The following is a 12,533-nucleotide window of genomic DNA, read 5'->3' on the forward strand; positions in this document are numbered from 1 at the left end:
GACACCCAGGTCAGAAACCCCCAGGACACCCAGGTCAGGAGCCCCCAGGACACCCAGCTCAGGAACCATGAGGACACCCAGGTCAGAAACCCCCAGGACACCCAGCTCAGGAGCCCCCAGGACACCCAGCTCAGGAACCCCTAGGACACACAGGTTAGGAACCCCCAGGACACCCAGCTCAGGAACCATGAGGACACCCAGGTCAGAAACCCCCAGGACACCCAGGTCAGGAGCCCCCAGGACACCCAGCTCAGGAGCCCCCAGGACACCCAGCTCAGGAGCCCCCAGGACACCCAGCTCAGGAACCACCAGGACACCCAGCTCAGGAACCCCCAGGACACCCTGCTCAGGAACCCCCAGGACACCAGGCTCAGGAACCACCAGGACACCCAGCTCAGGAACCCCCAGGACACCCAGCTCAGGAGGCCCCAGGACACCCAGCTCAGGAACCACCAGGACACCCAGCTCAGGAACCACCAGGACACCCAGGTCAGGAACCCCCAGGACACCCAGGTCAGGAGCCCCCAGGACACCCAGCTCAGGAACCACCAGGACACCCAGGTCAGGAGGCCCCAGGACACCCTGCTCAGGAACCCCCAGGACACCCAGGTCAGGAGCCCCCAGGACACCCAGCTCAGGAACCACCAGGACACCCAAGTCAGGAGGCCCCAGGACACCCAGCTCAGGAGCCCCCAGGACACCCAGCTCAGGAGCCCCCAGGACACCCAGCTCAGGAACCCCCAGGACACCCAGGTCAGGAACCCCCAGGACACCCAGGTCAGGAGCCCCCAGGACACCCAGGTCAGGAGCCCCCAGGACACCCAGCTCAGGAACCCCAAGGACACCCAGCTCAGGAACCCCCAGGACACCCAGCTCAGGAACCCCCAGGACACCCAGCTCAGGAGCCCCCAGGACACCCAGCTCAGGAACCCCCAGGACACCCAGCTCAGGAACCACCAGGACACCCAGCACAAGAATCACCAGGACACCCAGGTCAGGAACCACCAGGACACCCAGATCAGGAGCCCCCAGGACACCCAGCTCAGGAACCACCAGGACACCCAGCTCAGGAACCCCCAGGACACCCAGCTCAGGAACCCACAGGACACCCAGCTCAGGAGCCCCCAGGACACCCAGCTCAGGAACCCCCAGGACACCCAGCTCAGGAGCCCCCAGGACACCCAGGTCAGGAGCCCCCAGGACACCCAGCTCAGGAACCCCCAGGACACCCAGCTCAGGAACCCCCAGGACACCCAGCTCAGGAGCCCCCAGGAAACCCAGCTCAGGAACCCCCAGAACACCCAGCTCAGGAACCCCCAGGACACCCAGCTCAGGAGCCCCCAGGACACCCAGGTCAGGAGCCCCCAGGACACCCAGGTCAGGAGCCCCCAGGACACCCAGCTCAGGAACCACCAGGAAACCCAGCTCAGGAGCCCCCAGGACACCCAGCTCAGGAACCCCCAGGACACCCAGCTCAGGAGCCCCCAGGACACCCAGGTCAGGAGCCCCCAGGACACCCAGGTCAGGAGCCCCCAGGACACCCAGCTCAGGAACCACCAGGATACCCAGGTCAGGAGCCCCCAGGACACCCAGCTCAGGAACCCCCAGGACACCCAGCTCAGGAGGCCCCAGGACACCCAGCTCAGGAGCCCCAAGGACACCCAGCTCAGGAGGCCCCAGGACACCCAGCTCAGGAGGCCCCAGGACACCCAGCTCGGGAACCCCCAGGACACCCAGCTCAGGAACCCCCAGGACACACAAGTCAGGAACCACCACGACACCCAGGTCAGGAGCCCCCAGGACACCCAGGTCAGGAACCACCAGGACACCCAGCTCAGGAACCACCATGACACCCAGGTCAGGAGCCCCCAGGACACCCAGCTCAGGAACCACCAGGACACCCAGGTCAGGAACCACCAGGACACCCAGCTCAGGAACCCCAGGACACCCAGGTGAGAAACCCCCAGGACACCCAGCTCAGGAACCATGAGGACACCAGGTCAGAAACCCCCAGGACACCCAGCTCAGGAGCCCCAGGACACCCAGCTCAGGAGCCCCCAGGACACCCAGGTGAGGAACCCCCAGGACACCCAGGTCAGGAACCCCCAGGACACCCAGCTCAGGAGCCCCCAGGACACCCAGCTCAGGAGCCCCCAGGACACCCAGCTCAGGAGCCCCCAGGACACCCAGCTCAGGAACCCCCAGGACACCCAGCTCAGGAACCCCCAGGACACCCAGCTCAGTAGCCCCCAGGACACCCAGCTTAGGAGCCCCCAGGACACCCATCTCAGGAGCACCAAGGACACCCAGCTCAGGAGCCCCCAGGACACCCAGCTCAGGAGCCCCCAGGACACCCAGCTCAGGAGCCCCCAGGACACCCAGCTCAGGAGCCCCCAGGACACCCAGCTCAGGAACCACCAGGACACCCAGCACAAGAATCACCAGGACACCCAGGTCAGGAACCACCAGGACACCCAGATCAGGAGCCCCAAGGACACCCAGCTCAGGAACCACCAGGACACCCAGGTCAGGAGTCCCCAGGACACCCAGGTCAGGAACCACCAGGACACCCAGGTCAGGAGGCCCCAGGACACCCAGCTCAGGAGCCCCCAGGACACCCACCTCAGGAGCCCCCAGGACACCCAGCTCAGGAGCCCCCAGGACACCCAGCTCAGGAACCTCTAGGACACACAGGTTAGGAACCCCCAGGACACCCAGCTCAGGAACCATGAGGACACCCAGGTCAGAAACCCCCAGGACACCCAGGTCAGGAGCCCCCAGGACACCCAGCTCAGGAACCATGAGGACACCCAGGTCAGAAACCCCCAGGACACCCAGCTCAGGAGCCCCCAGGACACCCAGCTCAGGAACCCCTAGGACACACAGGTTAGGAACCCCCAGGACACCCAGCTCAGGAACCATGAGGACACCCAGGTCAGAAACCCCCAGGACACCCAGGTCAGGAGCCCCCAGGACACCCAGCTCAGGAGCCCCCAGGACACCCAGCTCAGGAGCCCCCAGGACACCCAGCTCAGGAACCACCAGGACACCCAGCTCAGGAACCACCAGGACACCCAGCTCAGGAACCCCCAGACACCCTGCTCAGGAACCCCCAGGACACCAGGCTCAGGAACCACCAGGACACCCAGCTCAGGAACCCCCAGGACACCCAGCTCAGGAGGCCCCAGGACACCCAGCTCAGGAACCACCAGGACACCCAGCTCAGGAACCACCAGGACACCCAGGTCAGGAACCCCCAGGACACCCAGGTCAGGAGCCCCCAGGACACCCAGCTCAGGAACCACCAGGACACCCAGGTCAGGAGGCCCCAGGACACCCTGCTCAGGAACCCCCAGGACACCCAGGTCAGGAGCCCCCAGGACACCCAGCTCAGGAACCACCAGGACACCCAGGTCAGGAGGCCCCAGGACACCCAGCTCAGGAGCCCCCAGGACACCCAGCTCAGGAGCCCCCAGGACACCCAGCTCAGGAACCCCCAGGACACCCAGGTCAGGAACCCCCAGGACACCCAGGTCAGGAGCCCCCAGGACACCCAGGTCAGGAGCCCCCAGGACACCCAGCTCAGGAACCCCCAAGACACCCAGCTCAGGAACCCCCAGGACACCCAGCTCAGGAACCCCCAGGACACCCAGCTCAGGAGCCCCCAGGACACCCAGCTCAGGAACCCCCAGGACACCCAGCTCAGGAACCACCAGGACACCCAGCACAAGAATCACCAGGACACCCAGGTCAGGAACCACCAGGACACCCAGATCAGGAGCCCCCAGGACACCCAGCTCAGGAACCACCAGGACACCCAGGTCAGGAGTCCCCAGGACACCCAGGTCAGGAACCACCAGGACACCCAGGTCAGGAGGCCCCAGGACACCCAGCTCAGGAGCCCCCAGGACACCCAGCTCAGGAGCCCCCAGGACACCCAGGTCAGGAGCCCCCAGGACACCCAGCTCAGGAACCCCTAGGACACACAGGTTAGGAACCCCCAGGACACCCAGCTCAGGAACCATGAGGACACCCAGGTCAGAAACCCCCAGGACACCCAGGTCAGGAGCCCCCAGGACACCCAGCTCAGGAACCATGAGGACACCCAGGTCAGAAACCCCCAGGACACCCAGGTCAGGAGTCCCCAGGACACCCAGCTCAGGAACCCCTAGGACACACAGGTTAGGAACCCCCAGGACACCCAGCTCAGGAACCATGAGGACACCCAGGTCAGGAACCCCCAGGACACCCAGCTCAGGAACCACCAGGACACCCAGCTCAGGAACCCCCAGGACACCCTGCTCAGGAACCCCCAGGACACCAGGCTCAGGAACCCCCAGGACACCCAGCTCAGGAACCCCCAGGACACCCAGCGAAGGAACCACCAGGACACCCAGCTCAGGAACCACCAGGACACCCAGCTCAGGAACCACCAGGACACCCAGCTCAGGAACCCCCAGGACACCCAGGTCAGGAGCCCCCAGGACACCCAGCTCAGGAACCACCAGGACACCCAGCTCAGGAGCCACCAGGACACCCAGGTCAGGAGGCCCCAGGACACCCTGCTCAGGAACCCCCAGGACACCCAGGTCAGGAGCCCCCAGGACACCCAGCTCAGGAACCACCAGGACACCCAGGTCAGGAGGCCCCAGGACACCCAGCTCAGTAGCCCCCAGGACACCCAGCTCAGGAGCCCCCAGGACACCCAGCTCAGGAGCCCCCAGGACACCCAGCTCAGGAGCCCCCAGGACACCCAGCTCAGGAACCCCTAGGACACACAGGTTAGGAACCCCCAGGACACCCAGCTCAGGAACCATGAGGACACCCAGGTCAGAAACCCCCAGGACACCCAGGTCAGGAGCCCCCAGGACACCCAGCTCAGGAGCCCCCAGGACACCCAGCTCAGGAGCCCCCAGGACACCCAGCTCAGGAACCACCAGGACACCCAGCTCAGGAACCACCAGGACACCCAGCTCAGGAACCCCCAGGACACCCTTCTCAGGAACCCCCAGGACACCAGGCTCAGGAACCCCCAGGACACCCAGCTAAGGAACCACCAGGACACCCAGCTCAGGAACCCCCAGGACACCCAGCTCAGGAACCCCCAGGACACCCAGCTCAGGAGCCCCCAGGACACCCAGCTCAGGAACCCCCAGGACACCCAGCTCAGGAGCCCCCAGGACACCCAGCTCAGGAACCCCCAGGACACACAGGTCAGGAACCCCCAGGACACCCAGGTCAGGAGCCCCCAGGACACACAGGTCAGGAACCCCCAGGACACCCAGCCTAGGAACCATGAGGACACCCAGGTCAGAAACCCCCAGGACACCCAGGTCAGGAGCCCCCAGGACACCCAGCTCAGGAGCCCCCAGGACACCCATCTCAGGAGCCCCCAGGACACCCTTCTCAGGAACCCCCAGGACACCCGGCTCAGGAACCCCCAGGACACCCAGCTAAGGAACCACCAGGACACCCAGCTCAGGAACCCCCGGGACACCCAGCTCAGGAACCCCCAGGACACCAGGCTCAGGAACCCCCAGGACACCCAGCTCAGGAACCCCCAGGACACCCAGCTCAGGAACCACCAGGACACCCAGGTCAGGAACCCCCAGGACACCCAGGTCAGGAGCCCCCAGGACACCCTGCTCAGGAGCCCCCAGGACACCCTGCTCAGGAACCCCCAAGACACCCAGCTCAGGAACCACCAGGACACCCAGCTCAGGAGCCCCAGGACACCCAGCTCAGGAGCCCCAGGACACCCAGGTCAGGAACTCCCAGGACACCCAGCTCAGGAGCCCCCAGGACACCCAGCTCAGGAGCCCCCAGGACACCAAGCTCAGGAACCCCCAGGACACCCAGCTCAGGAGCCCCCAGGACACCCAGCTCAGGAACCCCCAAGACACCCAGCTCAGGAACCACCAGGACACCCAGCTCAGGAGCCCCCAGGACACCCAGCTCAGGAGCCCCAGGACACCCAGGTCAGGAACTCCCAGGACACCCAGCTCAGGAGCCCCCAGGACACCCAGCTCAGGAGCCCCCAGGACACCAAGCTCAGGAACCCCCAGGACACCCAGCTCAGGAACCCCCAGGACACCCAGCTCAGGAACCCCCGGACACCCAGCTCAGGAGCCCCCAGGACACCCAGCTCAGGAACCCCCAGGACACCCAGGTCAGGAGCCCCAGGACACCCAGCTCAGGAGCCCCCAGGACACCCAGCTCAGGAGCCCCCAGGACACCCAGCTCAGGAGGCCCCAGGACACCCAGCTCCGGAGGCCCCAGGACACCCAGCTCGGGAACCCCCAGGACACCCAGGTCAGGAGCCCCCAGGACACCCAGGTCAGGAGCCACCAGGACACCCAGCTCAGGAGCCCCCAGGACACCCCGCTCAGGAACCCCCAGGACACCCAGCTCAGGAGGCCCCAGGACACCCAGCTCAGGAACCTCCAGGACACCCAGCTCAGGAGCCCCCAGGACACCCAGCTCAGGAACCCCCAGGACACCCAGCTCAGGAGCCCCAGGACACCCAGCTCCGGAGGCCCCAGGACACCCAGGTCAGGATCCCCCAGGACACCCAGGTCAGGAGCCACCAGGACACCCAGCTCAGGAGCCCCCAGGACACCCCGCTCAGGAACCCCCAGGACACCCAGCTCAGGAGGCCCCAGGACACCCAGCTCAGGAACCCCCAGGACACCCAGCTCAGGAGCCCCAGGACACCCAGCTCAGGAACCCCCAGGACACCCAGCTCAGGAGTCCCCAGGACACCCAGCTCAGGAACCACCAGGACACCCAGGTCAGGAACCCCCAGGACACCCAGCTCAGGAGCCCCCAGGACACCCAGCTCAGGAGCCCCCAGGACACCCAGCTCAGGAGCCCCCAGGACACCCAGGTCAGGAGCCACCAGGACACCCAGCTCAGGAGTCCCAGGACACCCAGGTCAGGAACCCCCAGGACACCCAGCTCAGGAGCCCCCAGGACACCCAGCTCAGGAGCCCCCAGGACACCCTGCTCAGGAACCCCCAGGACACCCAGCTCAGGAACCCCCAGGACACCCAGGTCAGGAATCCCCAGGACACCCAGGTCAGGAGCCCCCAGGACACCCAGGTCAGGAACCCCCAGGACACCCAGCTCAGGAGCCCCCAGGACACCCAGCTCAGGAGCCCCCAGGACACCCAGCTCAGGAGCCCCCAGGACACCCAGGTCAGGAACCCCCAGGACACCCAGCTCATGAACCCCAGGACACCCAGCTCAGGAGCCCCCAGGACACCCACCCAAAAGATAAGCCCAAATACTCACCCCTGAGCCTGTGGCTATTTCCTTCTGGGGGAATATTGGCAGGTATAGATCCCAAAGATCACCCGGCAGGTGGGGGCTAAATGCTAGGACCAGTGTTCTTACCAGGGAAGGGCAGACAGGGATTCAGGACTCAAAAATCATCAGAAGAAAGAAGACAATTGAGCCCCCAGAGGCTGGGTGAGTGACGAGTTCCTGCCGGGAGCCGGGGGACGGACCCTTCCACCTCCTGAGTCCAATGGAGGCCTCCTGGACCAAGAAGACAAATTCCTGTCCTTTTCAACCACCAGTTTGTGGTCATTTGTTACAGCAGACCCAAGAGACATGCAGTGGCCAACGCACTGAAGACCCAGGAAAGGCTGTAGGGTCCACTAGAGCTGAGACCATGTCCGAGTCCCTCCTGGGCACAGCCTGCCCCCAGCAGACAGACAGCTAAGAGTGACAGAAAAACGCTCCTCCACGCAGACCCAGAAAGCTTGAGCCCTGAACCCATGTCCAGATCACCCCTGAGCAGAGAGCAGACGCAGGGCCCTGTCCTGGGGAGGTGCGTCCTCTGACCCTGGAGACAGGTGCGTCCTCTGACCCCAGGGCAGGTGCCTCCTCTGACCCCGGGGCAGGTGCCTCCTCTGACCCTGGACAGGTATGAAGAGGCAGTAGGTCTGGGGAAAGTTGGCTTGGGCAGCCTGGATGTGGCCTGCTTGGCCCTTGCTGGCCACACTGCTCTGGGCTGTGTCCTGAGTGTGCCTTCCTCCCTTTCTCTGCTGAGGGCTGGGATGGTCCCAGAACTCAGAGCTTGTGGAGTTGCTGTCCCTCCTCCAGCCCTCCTACTGGCCAGAACAGGAGCCCAGTGTTGTAAATAGGGTCAGGCTTCCAGGAGGCGACTGGACAGGACGGGAGTGAGAGGTCATGGGGATGGGGCAGAGGGCTGAAGACCGATGGGCAGCTCATGTCCACAGTCAGAGCCCCGTGTGGCTTCTCAGCTGGGTAGGGCATGGAGGCCTGGCTGGACAGCCTCAGCACCACCCAGCGGACCCCATGAAGAGCAGGAAGGGGGACAGAGTCGAGCAGCACGTCAGGTGCTCTGCACAGTTGGTCTCTAAGACCCCTTGAGCCCAGCTCAGGCAGTCTGCGTGTCGCTGGTGACCCCAGTGATGTCAAGTGCCCCTCCCCACTCACCCCTGGCTGTGACTTCCCCAGGTGGCTCTGCTCAGGAGATATGAAGTGACCAGGACCTTGGGGACAGTGACCACTGGTCCTGGTGCCCAGCATGCTGTCCTGGGCCTGGCCACATGGGCCAGGAGACTGCCAGGGGTGCTTGGTGGGCAGGGCCAGGTCTGCCTGGCCGTGCCAAAGCAGTTCAGATCCTTCACATAGGCAGCTCCAGCCCCACCCAGCAGGGGACAGAGCCCATCCTTGGGGCAGCCCATCTGCTGACTTGGGTGTGATCTCATGGGTCACTGACATGTGCTCAGTCCTTACAGTCCTGTCCACACATCATCAACCATCACCCCGAAAGGCAGATACCACCAAGTATCCCTCAGCTGCCGGAAGAACAGACAAGACGTGGTCCAGCCGTGCAGCTGGACGCTACTGGGCCTCCAGAGGGAAGGACCCCAGGACACTGCGCTTGGTGAGAGGGGCCAGGCACAGCAGGACAGACACTGCAGGATCCCGCGGGGCCCCCGCCGCCCTCAGGTCCACAGAGGCAGAGAGCCTAGGGGCCGGGGCTGGAGGGCGGGAGTCAGGGCCGGAGGGACAGAGCTTCAGACTGAGGAGATGAGGACGCCCTGGAGGTGGGAGGGCCACAGCAGGTGAGTGTGCCCAGCGCCCAGGGTGGGGCACTGGACGTGGTCAGGATGGGGTTGTCTCCCACCTCCCTCTGTTCATACTGTGTTTTGTAACGTGGTGAACTTCACAGTAGAATCTGCCACCGTGACCACACGTCAGGGCCACGTTCGGCTCTGTGGCTCCGAGTGCTCAAGCGCTGCCACCAGCTGCACCCACGGAGCCTGTCCCGTGCGTCCAAGCAGAGCCCAGGCTACATCTGAGCTGCGGGACCAAATCCTGAACTCCATGGAGGAGTCCAGTGAGAGGACCGTCCAAAACATGGTTCCGCCGGCCTTCAGCCGACATGTGTCACGCCCAAGACAGTGACGGGGACATCATGAGGAACTGACCAGGGAGCGAGAGAGGAAGACGGAGGGCAGACCTGCCCCCGGGGCTGCATGTGCGTGGGGTCACGGAGCCTTCCCTGACTACTGCAGTGCCCCGGTGCCCGACCTGACTTAGACCGACCTGACTGAGGCCACCAGAGCAAGAGGGCTGGGGGCGTCCGTCGGGCTGTGCGTCCAGTGCAATTGACCAGGGTTGAGGCCATTCGTTCTGTCTCTGATTCAGCAAATATTTACTGAGCTCTGACCACACACCTGTGCCACTGTGCCCTTGGAGAGCCTCACTGGGGGCTGCGGGCAGAGCCCGCCGGCTGACCCACAGACTGTCCAGGACGGGCCAGGCAGCTTGGCAGAGGGGCCCCAGGGCAGCTCAGCACCAGCCCCTGGGCCACTGCTGCTGCTGCAGGTGGGTCTGTGGCAGCTGCTCCCTTGGGGGCGCCTGGAGGACAGCCCAGGGATGACAAGGCACTGCACCCTCAGGGCTAATCCGGGTCTCCTGCAGCTCAGGTCCAGTGGTTCCGGGTCCCCTGGGGAAGCCTGAGTCATGGGGCTGCAGCCCAGCAGGGTTCTTGGGTCCGTGAGCCGTGTACCTTGGCACCAGTGCCAGCAACAGACACATTTATTCACAGAAAAGGAAAATATCTTCTCCGGTCACCCTCCTCCCTGGGAAAACAAACGCCCAGGTTATCTCCCCTGGGCATGGGAATGGGCCCTGGGCGCAGAGGTCAGGCCCTGGGAAGGAGGACCGCTGCAGCTGACCAGTGTCTCTGGAGCCATGCTGATCCAGGCCAAGAGGGGGTGAGGTCAGGGGAAGCTGAGGGCAGCAGAGGACCCTTCTGAGGGACACACGTAAGGACAACACCCAGAACTGGAGCTGAGTCCTCGGCAGTCCATCCCCTCTAGGCGGCAGCCCTGGCCCAGGAGCAGATTCCAGGAGCAGGGGTGTCCCCGTGGGTGCCACCGGGTGCTGGGCACCATGTGGACTGGGATTCTTAGTCCACTTCTGGCCATGCAGGAGGCAGGGGGGCCATGCTCACTCAGATGCCAACCAAGGCCCAAGAGCGGGTGCCATGGCCGCAGAGCAGACAGGGCTGCCCTCAGCCACCTCCAAGGCCTGCCCAGCTTGAGGGACTCCAACCGGAGGGCCTTGGGAACTGCCCCCCCCCAGGGCTGTACTAGTCTGGGGACTCTCCCTCGTCCAGCAGACACGGAGCGGTGTCAGGGCCCCACCCAGGGTGGGAGGATGCCAGTGGGAGATGGACCCAGGCCCCTCAGCTCATGTGAGAGAATGGTCCTCAGGCAGTGACCACACAGCCAAGGGCCATGTGAGGAGAAGGCAGGGGCAGCAGGGGTCCGCTTGGTCCTGGGAGTGGGGACAGCACTGATGAGGTGGCCGTGGGTGCCGGAAGGAAAAGCGGGGTCTCTGCAGATGAGCCAGAAAGGAAGCCTTGGGCCGACCTCTGGGATGGCCAGGGCCACGGGCAGCAGGCCAGCTCCTGTCCAGCACCATCACGCAGGCCCCAGAGGCAGGGGCCTCCCTGGGAGGTGGAGGCCCAACCTTGCTGAGGGGGTGGCAGGTCCTGGGAGGACGGTGCCTCTCAGCCCCAAGCCCCCATGGACCCCCAGACTCGAGACCTCACTCACACTCTGCACGCTGGTGGGAGCTCCGCGTGGCAGGTGCGGGTCATGTTCCTGGCTCTTGGTCTACTCCTCCTGTCACCCTCCAGGCTGCCACAGTCAATTCAGCTCACGTGGCCAAGCCGGGTCCGGGGCCAGCACTTGCCCTCACAGCCCGCAGGGCAGAGCCACGGCCTGCTGAACAGGAGGAGCCCCTGCCTGGAACTGAGGGCCCACCTCGGGGCGGGGGAACGGGGCTCCAGCCCAGGGCCTGAGCCTGTGGCCCCGTGAGGCTGTAACCCACCCTCCACAGGGCGCCCCCAGCCCAGCGGTCCCCTCCCATGGTGGGCCTTTCCTCCTCCGTGAGTCACCACATGGGGCCCCCGACCATACTGTCCCCTGGCCCCATCCGTCCCCCAGACAAGCAAGGCCCAGCCACTGGCCCTGCAGGATGCTGCCCCCTTCTGCTCCAGAGGACTCCAAGCCAGCAGCGTCCACGTGGGGAAGGGCACATCTAAGGACGTGTGGGAATACTGGAGGCAGGAGGGCAGGGGGCGGGGACCCGCGCCCCCCAGACAACGTGGCCGGGCCACGCGGGCGCACCTTGTTTGCACACAGGGCTGGCCCAGCTCCTGTTTAGCTATGGGATTTGTGGGGTTTCAATGAAGCTCTAATGACCAGGTGCTGGTCAGCGCCCAGACTGGTGGGCAGTGGGGAGCTTCCCACTCGGTGCAGTCTCCCTTGAGCACCAGGAGGCCCCCCCACCCAGAGCCCCACCCCGGAGCCAGCGCTGGGGTCCACCGGAGCCTCCCCATGCCGGACACTCAGAGGCCTTCAGGGAGGGCCCAGGCCTGGCTGCACCCAGTGGCCCCTGGCAGCTCTCTCGAGCCCCTGCCACCCCGCCTTCTTTCTCTCAGCCCCTGGCAGATTCTTCCAGAATCATGGGCTTCCCCATTTCCCTCCCCTGATTGGTCCCACTCAGCTGGACGCCCAGTGGCCCTCACCCTGGCCACCCACCATCCTCCTCCCTTAGAGCCTCACCGCCCTCCTCCACCAACCCCAACCCTGCTCCATTCCTGGAATGTGCCTGGGAGTCCACTCTAGGCCCAGCCCTGGGAGCTGCCTGGAAGCCCTGCCTGCCCCGACTGCACCCTGCATTGCCAACCCTGTCCACCCCAGGAAGAGGAAGGTTGTGGATGACCAGTGACATCACAGCAGCCTTTACACTGGGCCTCCCCCTTCTCGGCCCCCACGAGGCCTCGGTGCACACCTGTGCTGGCCAGGGGTGAGTAGTACAAGCTGGTCTGTGGGAACTGGCCCTAGGTCTCTGCATTCCTGCTGACCCTGCACAAAGCACCTCAGGGAGGGGTGTCCCTCTGACACATCTGTGAGGGACATGCCCCAGGGTGCTGCTCCTGGTCCTCAACAATCCCCAAACACTGGGCCCTGTTCCTC

Source organism: Spermophilus citellus (assembly GCF_964194105.1).
Source record: "Spermophilus citellus genome assembly, chromosome: 2".
Taxonomy (NCBI): domain Eukaryota; kingdom Metazoa; phylum Chordata; class Mammalia; order Rodentia; family Sciuridae; genus Spermophilus; species Spermophilus citellus.